Genomic DNA, 14,615 nt, shown 5'->3' on the forward strand with positions numbered 1-14,615 from the left:
GGGTTCAGGTGACTAGTTGTAGGTGTAATACAATAAGCTTAGGCATCTGTAAACATAATGCCATAAAAATATTAGTCGATTTGTGATTGCATAATAAGGTTATTCTCGGTTAAATATGTCAACTTTCGTATCGATTTCTCGTCATTTGCGGGAGGTTTTAATTTTCTTCTTTAACATGAAGTTATCTCCGGCTGTGGCTCTTAAACGTGCAGAGAATGTTTTCAACGCCTTAAGAACGGTGATTTTGATGTTGAAGACCGGCATGTTAGTGGAAGACAGAACGTTTTCGTAGCTACTGAAACAGACGAAGACAGTCACAGGACATCATTATCGAAAGCAACTGATGCGTTGGAGTCCAGCACTGATACACTAACGGTCACAATACAGCGATGGACACGTAAAAGTAATTTTGCATCAGGTCAGTGCTCGACCCCATGTCGCAAAACCCGTCAAAATATACATTGAAACGTTCAAATGAGAAGCCCTATTCCTCCCGCCGTATTCTCAATACCTTGCTCTCTGTGACTACCACCTTTTTAGATCAGTGACATACAGTCTGCTGACCAGCATTTCCTATCGTATTAACAAGTGCAAAATTGAATCGATTCTTAGATCCCCACAAAAAACATCCAGTTCTTCCGCCACGGGATTCGTATGCTATCCGAAAGATGGGAGAATGTGGTGGACAGCGATTGGCAATATTATGTATCATAATTTTTTTGTAAGTTTTTCAGAATAAAGCCCCGAACTTCGAGAAAAAACGTCGGAAGCAAAGTTGTAGACCTAGTATATATTTTTTTTATATTTGCGGTACATCAAGATCGGAACTCAAATATCGATCAGCGAAAGCAGTTCATTGCAACTTTCATAAATTCTCGAGAAAATTGGCTCTGAAGTTTTTCGACCGTCTTCAGTATGCTAAAGCAACGCCGATTATTCTCGATGTCCCCCCTACAAACCAGATTAAACACAAAGACTTAAATTGGAAGACGGTCTGATCATATTTTGCAGGCAAATCCTTAAGCAAATGTTGCGCTCAGCAGCTTACATGTTCATAAATGATTTGATGCCGACAGCTGCACGACATCACAGGGACGTTGCTCCACAGTCGCAGGTCTGTGGAAACGAATAAAATTTAAGTCAGAAGGATTGCTATCAGCGACTGTTGGCAAAATAAACAGCAAGAAAATAGTGTATATGAACGTCGTTTCCAACATCCACGACAAGACCATCCACTTGGTTCATATGTTGTTTTATAAACTGCGTCCGCAACGGGGTAGGAGAGTCTACGTACGAATGACATGAAACAATACTTGAAGAACGATAAACACGAAACCCTCAACAATAAACGGAAAAGACAAAAGTTGTAACCATTTATACATTTTATTTAAATGCTGTATTTAAAGTTAATGTAAATGTTTTGTGATTGCCGTTGCTCAAGCAGCGGTGCATCTTCCATGAAAATTTATCTGTGGCGTAAAATCCATCAGCACGCAAAAGAATTTAATGTGTAATTTTTTAAAAAATTTAAACAATGTTTTACAAAAGATCAGTGATACAGGATTTTTATATGCAATGAAAACTGTATACTTGTGTGTGATACGCAGTTAGAAATAAGACACGCAAGTTTCACAATAACAGCAATTAGATATGTGTTAGTTAGCATATATTTAACGAATTTTGTATTGAAATGACATAGTTATTCGAATTGAACGGAAGAAAAAAAATAATCGAAACAATACTCGAGCCATCGATTACGTGTCTCTAACGCTATTTTTTTCCATTTGTAAGTATTTTAAACTTCACGGAATTGCTAGTAGAAAATGCCTCTCTGTTTAAAAATTTTCATCAGCGAGCAATCGAAACTAAAACTCCTAGGTCGCAGGCAAACATTCTGCCTCGTAGGCGCACTGGATGTAGGTGAACAACAACGTTGCTTTAGCATATTACGAACGGTCGGCAAATTTCAAAGCCGATTTCCTCGAGGATTTTTGAGAATTGTCTCGAACCATTTTGTGGGATGAATCTTTGAGTTCTGAACTTCGTGTACCATAGGTATACAAAAATTTAAAAAAAAATCAGGTTCTCGCGTTGTCCTCTTGCGGAAATGTTCTCACTTCACGTATCACGTCAAATCTGGATAAAATCTTGAGCATTCGACGAAATCCTCCAATGGGTTTCATCAGGAACAACTGACTGTCGTGGCTGCTATTGTAATGAACATATGTAGCTCATAGGCAGACTGTGACAGGTCGTCGTACGTCATCACTACGTCATTCTGTCACAGAGATGGTGCCGGCGGAGCCGAGGAGACTGCATATAAGTTTCGTCAGCTTGAGAAGCTGCCCGAAAGATTCGCAGTTACGGAGCAAATTAGCGCTACTGTAACGTTGTCGAGGTGAAGAGACTGTACCAAAGTTTGCTGTGGTTAAACATCACATAAAATGGCTCAATATCTCAGCGCACACAATTTTCACCATCCAGTCCAAAAGAGTGGTGTTTTAAATACATTAAGCGAAGTGTCGACGCTGGAGAAGACACAGAGAATTGTTTACGTTCCTCCGAGAGTGCTCGCACCAGCAATGCAGGCGTGGAGGCGGAAGTGGGGGCAGTTTCTTTGAACTGCCTCATCAGCCTCCAAGACGAATTTGTGCATCTCTCACTTTTTAAACAGTGTAGGCTGTTTCACGAACTACCGTCACATTGGAGGTTTGTATTTTGCTCCTGGTGGTCATGTAACCGCTGAGTGCCTGAGTACGTCCGCTACAACACCAAAACTATATTTATTCATCCATTGGTTCTTCTGAACAGTTATGTCGACAAATCACTTCGAAAGAGATGTACAATATACAGAATGTAGATAATATAATATGGAACTTTGCGTCGCAATTATGTACAAAACAATGAAAATCGTATGTTGTAATTCTTCCATACATCTCATCCCTCATCACTACCCCTCTCACACTACTTCACGCACTTAACTTCGCGCAAACAGCTATTGTGGCACTTCAACATATTTCTGGTATCTGACTGCGTGAAACAATCAAAATAGAGAAGAGTGTGTGTGTGTGTGTGTGTGTGTGTGTGTGTGTGTGTGTTTGTATGTGTGACCTAATATGAGATCGAGCATCTGTGGATTAACAGTCAGAGGTGTTACGCCTAGACTAAGGGTGAGTCCTGTATTCATCTGTCGAACGTGTAATAAAAGCAACCTTAGGACATGGATGCGAAAAGGGGAAACCCAGAATGTTTAGAAATAACACGATGCGGTTGGAATTACTAAAGGATCTCGAGATTCCGCTTTTAGTGTTAACTGCGATCAGGCTGTAAAAAAGATACCGGATGCGGTCGTAAAGTTAAGGAATGCCAGACGTAATGACGCTGTTTACGTCATTCGATGCCCCACATATTGCCTACCATGCAACCACAATGTTGATTGCTAGTGGCAACAGGGTTTTTTTTGTAACCTTCAGACCGAACCCTGCTTTGATGCAGATCTCCACGCTAGTCTATAATGAGCTAGACTCTTCCTCTAAACTATCTTTGTTTCACAGTTAGGTACATAAAAGAGCTCTGCCTATGATATTACAACCACTCCCGGCTCTGACGTAAACGGATTTCCTTAGATTTGTGTTTTCGAGTACAATAACATTTACATTGTTCATTCTTGGCGTATTTTCCTATCGATTGAGGGGTCGATTGGGCATTATATCACATCTTTACCTGTCATCAAAAGAGGAAGAAGGGTACACGTGAAAGCGATGAAAGCAAAGTTTAAAACGCCTCTGGCCTAGTGTCAATCCCGGCTAGAAGTTGGACGACATTGTAAGAAGCTGTGTAGCGCTTATGAGACAATTCTGAAGAAGCTAATGAAAGATTGGTTAACAAAAGCTTTTCCGATTCGCTTTTGTCATTTCACGCAATATCTAATATTCTCACTCTACGTCCAGATTCGCAGTGCAGCAACTGCATATCGAATATGAAGAATTCAGAGGAAAGACCAAAATGCTTTTTTGTTATTAAGAGGAAGTAATTCCAGCAAAAAGTATATTATAGAGTTTTTTTGCCAATGAGAACGGCTGTAACACATTATTTGTACGAGAAGACTAACCATATCAAATACACCAATTTTGGTTAATACCGGACGTTGGTGTCTCAGATATCTTTGAATTTTTTTGTATTTGGCAGTAGCTGTGTAGTTCAAAACTACTGAAAATTCTAACAGGTATTGACCATGCATGTTGTCTGCTTGATGGTTTCAAACTATTGAAGCTGTAACCTTGACTTTTGTGTACTTTTAAAGCTCTTAAATTGTATTCGCAACGCAACAGTGCCGTGAGATTTATCTGATTCTGCAAAAATACCAAAAATATTGGTTTTTCCAAGTATCAAAAACACTACTTTATTTTTTTGACAGAAAATATGTTTGTTTCTTCCGGATGTGTCTGTTTACATCAAATACAAACACAGGAAAAAAATGATGGGTTGGAAGGGAAATCAGTTTTTGAATAGAGTACTGCACCGCAGTGATTTCTTTGCAGTTCATATTATAAGAAATGGTCAACAACTAACAAGTAGAGAATCATTGTGTTAGTTTTTCCTTTCTATTAGATGACGGTTACACCACTGTATATTTTACAAACATCTGTGCATTTACCATATGTGACCGATACTCTTCACCTCTCAAGTGTGAATTAATTCGTTTAGTTACTTCGGGGCCAACTGATGAAAAAATTATACGTAAACGAAAGTGCGTTTGTAAGTAGTTAACCACAGCTTCCGTTGTTAGAAAATGTTTAAAAAGTGAGGTAAACCAGTTTTCTTGTTACACAAAGTAACACATAAGAGGTAGAAATTTTTCTGTATATAATTCGTATTTTCATCATTGTCCATTAATAATGGAAGTTTCAGCCTCAGTTGAAAATAGACTTGATTTAAAGCGCTAAATTGGTCGTGGGCTTACATAAAGCACATATCAGGAACTAGAGAGGTTTTTCATTATTACCTTGTTAGCGCCTCAACACAAAATCCAATTCTAGCATTGCATCTTCAGCCAAATCATGTTGCATCTTTCTGTTTTGTACTAAAATGACGGAAGTAATGAACTGAAACATCTGAATTATCTCTCAGGATCAAAGGAAAAACTGTCTAACATCAAAAATATATTCTATTTTTCTGGGGGCAGTGCAGTACAACACATAAAACGGATCCTGACAAATGCCTTCAAATGATTCATTATATGTGAAGTGTAACACAATTTTCGCACAACACATGGTAAGTGTGGTTAGATTGCATTTGGAGGTGCTGTCAAAAGACTTTCTGCTAAACCAAGTCTACAACGCTATTCGAAATAAAATCATGGCCCCAGACAACTGTATGACTTTGCTAAAAAAAACATTTCTGACATTGATTTTGAATGATGAATGATGATGGGGAATACAAACATTAATAAACATACAATTCTATTAAAATCTGCATAATACTTCAAGTTGACTTTCAAAGAAGATTACTTGCGTTTGTTACTACCATCTCTTAATTCCTTTATGTAGTATAATATTCTTAACTGAACGTCTCACAAGGAACATCTTGGGTGTGAGGTTGCAAGTTCAGTCTTGAAAGTGTTGTGTTAACAATTTTGTCAGGAAAATATTAGCTTCTAATGACTGATCACGAGCATCAGGAGGGTGACAGAAAATGAGTGTTCGTGAGGTGCAGACATCAACTTTCTGTAGGATGTACGTACTACCCTTGAGAGCATGGACACCGTCGACATTCAAGAAATGTTCAAACAAACCATTAACTCGCTCCGTGAACATCGAATTCAAAATGGCGTGCAACAGTCATCACAAAGGTTCGTACCATCGAAATCGAAGGCGAACACCTAGACAGGGAAAAAACAAACACGTAGAGTCTGAATTTGTCCAACAGTTTCAGGTGGCGTGAATTGCGATGTCACACACTTTTCAGGAAGGAAAAGATTGTGTAGCGTTGAAGGCCTCAACTGAGGAAGTTCGGCCTCCAGGTTGCAAGACTTATTTCAGATGATGCCACATTGGGCGATTTGCATGTCAGTGATGATGAGAGTATGATGAGGACAACACGAAACAAATCTCTAACCTGGCTGATAATCGAATCCGGACCTCCTAATGGTAGGCAGGCATGCTACCTCTGAGCTAAGCAGGCGGACTTTCAGAAACGATAGTTCCCTCTAAAGGAGTATGAATTTTGTACGCAGACCAGGAATCAAGAAAAAGTAAGTTTGTTTATCTCATATACAAATTTTCGGACAGATTCCACAGTTTTCTGTGCATCGTCTAGTTGTTCGTTTTCCAATTCTGTAGCACTGTATGAAATGATGCAACCATCTACTGGTTCGCTTGAAATCACTGTAATCTACGTCGTCTGAACGTAGTAGGTCACTATAATGCACATCCCGTAAATTGTATCGAGCATCCTTGAAACGCACAAACACTAGTTTTTGTAGTAAGTGTGTCTTGTCCTCCTTTGAACATCCGTAGTTTTTCTTATGCACTAACCGGTCATGTTGCTGCTGACCTATTCGAAATCTGTTAATAACTGCTGCGTATGATCTTCCATGTACGTAATTATGTTTAGCACCCATTCCTTGGACAACGGTTGTCCTTTATTGCGTGTCACTGGAGACGTGATTTGTGGCTCTCTGTCCGATAAGGATGAGAACTACATGGCTTGACACCTGTTTTAACATCACTTTGACTTGTGAAGTATGTATCGTCATCATTGTACTCATGTGTATCATCTTCACAGTCGAGCATATACATCACACTAACTCATATTGCACAGACGGTAATATCTCATCTGCCACTTCTATCTTACCCTATAAAATTCCTTGAGTTTCTATCTGATGAAATGTCAACTTCGGTAACTGTTGTAGATATACTGCTGATGTTTGTTTTGCTTAGCGTTGCCATTGTTCTGCTTTGTATCAACACCACTAGCACTGTAGCTAAGTTGCCAGTTACTCGTCGACTAAGCTGATCAACTATGCTCCGTATAGCCTCATGCTGTGCTCACCAACGCATACCTTCAGCCTCTTGGGCCATTAGCAGCCACTATTGTGGTTGCAAGATAGACAATATGTGGGGCATAGAATGCTGTAAACATCATTGGCCTTTTGCGACCTCACTACCCGTCCTTTCCCCATTATCGAATTTAAACCACTGTTTATGAACACACATATGACTACCAGAATTTTTTAAAATACGAAAGGGGGATTTTCTTAAGTAACGTATATTTTTCGGAATTTAGTAAAAATGAAGTGAATGGTACAGTCTTATTGTGTTCCATAAGAAATCGAAGCTTAAACTGAAACGTTTTTAATGCAATAAGTTTCAGCTTCTTAGGATTAAATTTTGAAGTTGTAGACGGATTCGTTTACGGAAACCTAAAAATAAGAGCAATTTTTATTTCTAGAAATTAGAAAAACAAATGATCTGTGCCTCGACAGAGCACGAAATTTTAAACTTGATGGATACGAGAAGCAGACAAATATCTGCGTCTACGAAGCGCAAACCTTTGATTGAATTGTTATAGACAGTCCCCGAAATGAGAATATACTACATCTACATCTACATCTATACTCCGCGAGACACCTTACGGTGTGTGGCGGAGGGTACTTATTGTACCACTATCTGATCCCCCCTTCCCTGTTCCATTCACGAATTGTGCGTGGGAAGAACGACTGCTTGTAAGTCTCCGTATTTGCTCTAATTTCTCGGATCTTTTCGTTGTGATCATTACGCGAGATATATGTGGGCGGTAGTAATATGTTGCCCATCTCTTCCCGGAATGTGCTCTCTCGTAATTTCGATAATAAACCTCTCCGTATTGCGTAACGCCTTTCTTGAAGTGTCCGCCACTGGAGCTTGTTCAGCATCTCCGTAACGCTCTCGCGCTGACTAAATGTCCCCATGACGAATCGCGCTGCTTTTCGCTGGATCATGTCTATCTCTTCTATTAATCCAACCTGGTAAGGGTCCCATACTGATGAGCAGTACTCAAGAATCGGACGAACAAGCGTTTTGTAAGCTACTTCTTTCGTCGATGAGTCACATTTTCTTAGAATTCTTCCTATGAATCTCAACCTGGCGCCTGCTTTTCCCACTATTTGTTTTATGTGATCATTCCACTTCAGATCGCTCCGGATAGTAACTCCTAAGTATTTTACGGTCGTTACCGCTTCCAATGATTTACCACCTATGGCATAATCGTACTGGAATGGATTTCTGCCCCTATGTATGCGCATTATATTACATTTATCTACGTTTAGGGAAAGCTGCCAGCTGTCGCACCATGCATTAATCCTCTGCAGGTCCTCCTGGAGTACGTACGAGTCTTCTGATGTTGCTACTTTCTTGTAGACAACCGTGTCATCTGCAAATAGCCTCACGGAGCTACCGATGTTGTCAACTAAGTCATTTATGTATATTGTAAACAATAAAGGTCCTATCACGCTTCCCTGCGGTACTCCCGAAATTACCTCTACATCTGCAGATTTTGAACCGTTAAGAATGACATGTTGTGTTCTTTCTTCTAGGAAATCCTGAATCCAATCACAAACCTGGTCCGATATTCCGTAAGCTCGTATTTTTTTCACTAAACGTAAGTGCGGAACCGTATCAAATGCCTTCCTGAAGTCCAGGAATACGGCATCAATCTGCTCGCCAGTGTCTACGGCACTGTGAATTTCTTGGGCAAATAGGGCGAGCTGAGTTTCACATAATCTCTGTTTGCGGAATCCATGTTGGTTATGATGAAGGAGATTTGTATTATCTAAGAACGTCATAATACGAGAACACAAAACATGTTCCATTATTCTACAACAGATTGACGTAAGCGAAATAGGCCTATAATTGTTCGCATCTGATTTATGACCCTTCTTGAAAATGGGAACGACCTGCGCTTTCTTCCAGTCGCTAGGTACTTTACGTTCTTCCAGCGATCTACGATAAATTGCTGATAGAAAGGGGGCAAGTTCTTTAGCATAATCACTGTAGAATCTTAAGGGTATCTCGTCTGGTCCGGATGCTTTTCCGCTACTAAGTGATAGCAGTTGTTTTTCAATTCCGATATCGTTTATTTCAATATTTTCCATTTTGGCGTCCGTGCGACGGCTGAAGTCAGGGACCGTGTTACGATTTTCCGCAGTGAAACAGTTTCGGAACACTGAATTCAGTATTTCTGCCTTTCTTCGGTCGTCCTCTGTTTCGGTGCCATCGTGGTCAACGAGTGACTGAATAGGGGATTTAGATCCGCTTACCGATTTTACATATGACCAAAACTTTTTAGGGTTCTTGTTTAGATTGTTTGCCAATGTTTTATGTTCGAATTCGTTGAATGCTTCTCTCATTGCTCTCTTTACGCTCTTTTTCGCTTCGTTCAGCTTTTCCTTATCAGCTATGATTCGACTACTCTTAAACCTATGATGAAGCTTTCTTTGTTTCCGTAGTACCTTTCGTACATGATTGTTATACCACGGTGGATCTTTCCCCTCGCTTTGGACCTTAGTCGGTACGAACTTATCTAAGGCGTACTGGACGATGTTTCTGAATTTTTTCCATTTTTGTTCCACATCCTCTTCCTCAGAAATGAACGTTTGATGGTGGTCACTCAGATATTCTGCGATTTGTGCCCTATCACTCTTGTTAAGCAAATATATTTTCCTTCCTTTCTTGGCATTTCTTATTACACTTGTAGTCATTGATGCAACCACTGACTTATGATCACTGATACCCTCTTCTACATTCACGGAGTCGAAAAGTTCCGGTCTATTTGTTGCTATGAGGTCTAAAACGTTAGCTTCACGAGTTGGTTCTCTAACTATCTGCTCGAAGTAATTCTCGGACAAGGCAGTCAGGATAATGTCACAAGAGTCTCTGTCCCTGGCTCCAGTTCTGATTGTGTGACTATCCCATTCTATACCTGGTAGATTGAAGTCTCCCCCTATTACAATAGTATGATCACGAAACTTCTTCACGACGTTCTGCAGGTTCTCTCTGAGGCGCTCAACTACTACGGTTGCTGATGCAGGTGGTCTATAGAAGCATCCGACTATCATATCTGACCCACCATTGATACTTAACTTAACCCAGATTATTTCACATTCGCATTCGCTAATAACTTCACTGGATATTATTGAATTCTTTACTGCTATAAATACTCCTCCACCATTGGAGTTTATCCTATCCTTGCGGTATATATTCCATTCTGTGTCTAGGATTTCGTTACTGTTCACTTCCAGTTTTAACCAACTTTCCGTTCCTAATACTATATGCGCACTATTTCCTTCAATAAGAGATACTAATTCAGGAACCTTGCCCTGGATACTCCTGCAGTTTACCAATATTACGTTAACTTTTCCTGTTTTTGGTCTCTGAGGACGGACGTTCTTTATCAACGATGATAATGTCCTCTCTGGTAAGCCGTCAGGTATTTTATCGTTTCGCCCAAGGGTGGGGGGGGGGTCCCTCTAACCTAAAAAACCCCCGTGTGCACGCCACACGTACTCTGCTACCCTAGTAGCTGCTTCCGGTGTGTAGTGCACTACATGATAAAGCATATGAATATAACTTAGAAGGCTAAAAATAATTATTTGTGAAGTCAGCAGATTATTTTCAATGAGTATAGGTCATTAAAAAAACAAGTAACAAACTTCAAAAATGCCACGATCACTTTTTTAGAGCATTTATTCAGATAACCAGTTTTGGCGAACTGCTGATCTTATGTGCTACACTTCAAGGAATCTTATACATCGGTATAATCATTTGCCTCACATAATAAAACGATATATCAAGAACATGCATGGCATAGTACATTGCCATCTCAAATGTAAAACAGTCATTACTTAATATATCATAGACAGTGCATCGAATATGCTGTATATGATCCATTGTGTATGGTATTTTATATAATGATTGTTCTACGTTTGACATTCTGATATACTATGCCATACATGTTCTTGCTATGTATTTTTATTATGTGGCACAAATGATGGTACACATGAATGACATCATTCAGTACTAGTTGGAGGCGCCTTTAATCTGCCGACATAGATTGGGATCTCTATGGATTCATTGTGGGGGGTACAGACAGAAAGTCATGCGAAATACTATGATCAAAATGTTCAAATGTGTTTGAAATCTTATGGGACTCAACTGCTAAGGTCATCAGTCCTTAAGATTACACACTACTTAACCTAAATTATCCTAAGGACAAATACACACACCCATGCCCGAGGGAGGACTCGAACCTCCGCCGGGACCAGCCGCACAGTCCATGACTGCAGCACCCCATGCGAAATACTTTTGAACGTTTTCTGAAAACTGTCTTGAGCAGCTATCTCGGCAGTCCATACACCACGGAAATATCTTAGACCTTCTGGCTACAAATACACTGGACCTTATCGGCACTGTTAGTATACTAACGAGGATTAGCGATCATGACGTCATTATAGCAACAACTGTTCCGGCGTAACGACGAGCGCTGGCATGAAGATCGACAACAATACACCAGAGAGGGCTGTGAAACGATGTCAGCCAATAGCATGCTGACTGGGATAATTATTTTTAGCCTTCTAAGTTATAGTCATTTCGGGGACTGTCTGTAACAATTCAACCAAATGTTTGCGCTTCGTAGAGGCGACATACAAATAATCAGTGTTCTTCGAAATGTACAATTTACATGCAAGTAATTGATATGGATCACAAACCACGGCTCTTCTAGTGCGGCCGAGTATAGGCGGTGCATCGCTTTTATTTTCTTCGTGTGGAGGCCGGTGAAAACTGAGTTCAGGCAAAAATGCATACTCTGCATGAAGCTCCATCAGACTGTGCACGAAAACAGCCAAAGTCATCGTTTGTTGCAGATCAAAGAGAGGTAGGAAATCTGAGCTGAGTGCAGAAGCATCCGAAGTCCAGGACTTCGGTTATTTTTCTTTTCAACTGATGGCATTACAGTAATGTGCGGTACAACTGTACGGAAGAAATTGGCATCGTTGATTTTTAGTATAGTTGCTAAAATAGATGAAGTGGCGTGTATCAACAGTTATGAGAAGAAAAGGGTGAAATGTTCTTCGGAATATCAAAGAAATATTATGGAGAAAGCTAAAATTCATGAAGCGGAACATGTGAATTATAGAGGCAAAGTAATTCCGAAAAAGGTGACATGAGAAGACTGCAAGTCTCAAAGAAGCTGTTTTAGTGTTATTGCAGAAGACAACAGAACTCACGCTTTAGCATGTTTTCTGAACATGGACTCCAAGAATGATCAGGACCTTTATCTGCAAGGTCTGACCACAGTTAGTGATGTTAAAAGACACCGCCCAAGGAATGAGAAGGGGTGCAGGAATGAAAAATCTTTTAGCTACTGTGTCCTCGTTGGAGACAAAGGATTTGAGGTATGTAGAAAACCTTTTATACGTATTTGTGCACTAACTGATGTGAGAGTTAAGAGAATTGGCGAAATACTGTGTAGTGGGCAGACACCGAAAGACGGAAGAGGGAAATGTAAGAGTGTTAATGCCATACCGACTACTTGCAAAATTTTCAACTTCCTCGTGTCCCGGTGCAAGGGCTGTTCTACTGTTGCAGTATTTTGTTTACATAATCTACATACAAAGTGATCTGTTTTTCGTCTCTGTCACGAAGGGAATGCGAAGAAAGGACACAATAAAGTTTGTAGTTTTCTATTAAGCTGCATCAGTGAATATATAGTCCTGATGTGAAAAACTTACTTTTGTTTTCCGATAACTGCCCGGGACAGAACAAACACATCACAATGATCCGCCTGCATTTAGCTCTTGTGGGATTAGACCGATTTGAAAAGATCGAATATTTTTACCCTGTCCACTGTCGTTCATTCCTACCATGTGACAGGGCATTTGGGGTAATAAAGAGAGCTCTCAAGAAAGTAGAGACGATGTACTAAATTCACGAATTAATGGAGCTTATAATAACTGCAAACTGTAATTTCATCGTGTATTTGATGGATTGAGATGAGATAGTAGACGTCAAGAAGTGGTGGCCATCACTTGCTTTTCTATTCAAACATCGAAACGAGGCTGATAAAGTACCACTAAATATTTCAAAGTTTCGTCATTTCCATTATAAATCATCAATGCCAGGAATTATGGAAGCATTAATGGGCTTCGGACCAATAACTTCTGCTTGAAATTTGACCAAAGGAAGAAGGCACAGTTTCCAGATGAAAAGTGTTGCTAGGATACGAAAGTACCTATTGGGATGAAGAAAATGGAAGATATCACACAATGAGCACGATTTGTTCCTGACACTGAAAGTGTGTCAATCTTCTGGAATGAAATACTAACGTGGCCTACAGCAAATATGCAATAAGCGTTGGGTGGACTTACCCATTGTATACATTAAAAACTATTTTGTTTTGTTACTTGTTTTTCCTTTTGTAAACAGCGTTGATTAGCGAAAGCATTCAAAATGTCGTATTACAGCTCTGCAATAAATAAAAGAACAGTGTACTGTAATGTAAATAAAAATAGTTAATTTGTTACTGTATTTTTTTGAATTTTTTATCATCAAATGCATTGATTGCAAAAACAACAGAAATCCACAGCATAAAAAGATTTTTGCAATCCAAATGGATTAGAATGTACGTATGAGATGTTGACAATAAACCTGTTGAGCGCTATTCAATTTTCAGCTTAAGTTTCACCTTATTCTAATAATTGGTGTAGTACCCATATTGCTTTTCTCACTTTCCTTAAAAGTAGGTGAATGTGACTTAGGTTGTTTTTGTAATCAGCGATTCATTTACAATTAGACGTGAAATTATCGGTGCAATTAAGGCCTAGGCGTTGACTGATAATGTGGTCAACATGATAACTTTAACCACACGTACTCCCACGTTTCCAAACAAGACACTGTACAAAAATATCCGAGTCTCATTTCAAATGACAACATACGTTCATATTATTGAACTATGGGAAAGTTGGGGTTTCAAGCGGGGACACACAATTTCGTAATTAGGCAAAAAATATGACAAACACGATGTCATACAATCAAAATTAACCTAAGTGATAATAAGTACAGAGCCATATTAGCAAGCAAATCCACTTTCTTAACATACAATACGTAGAACCAAAGAACCAGGATAGCAGATGATACAATTAAGATTAATCTAATTTGAACTATTTCCTCTCAATCTAGCCACAACTGCAAAACACATTACATATCCAAAAAGAAGAGAGATCAGATAAAGATGGCAGATGTTTCACAAACGAAACTGAAAGGAAACAATATACAGCAAATTACAGCTACAAAGTTTAATTGTAGAATGCAATATAATCTGATTAATGTTGGTTAACGAATCATATCCCGAGAGTAATATGACCTTTATTTGTGAAGGGGGTTTGGCTCAGTGGTTCAGTGATAGATAACCGAATTTGATTAACTATCAGTACTAAATTTTCATGTGTCAGTTGTCGCTTATGTAGCTTCTGGCAGTGTTTATTATTATGAAAAATGCCGAGCTACACAGTGTTTTGGAGCTGACACATTAAAGTATAGATCCTGAGTAAGTCAGTTTAAAGGTAAGAGGAGGGCAAT

The sequence above is a fragment of the Schistocerca piceifrons genome, chromosome 8 (genome assembly GCF_021461385.2).
Source record: "Schistocerca piceifrons isolate TAMUIC-IGC-003096 chromosome 8, iqSchPice1.1, whole genome shotgun sequence".
In the NCBI taxonomy this organism is placed as follows: domain Eukaryota; kingdom Metazoa; phylum Arthropoda; class Insecta; order Orthoptera; family Acrididae; genus Schistocerca; species Schistocerca piceifrons.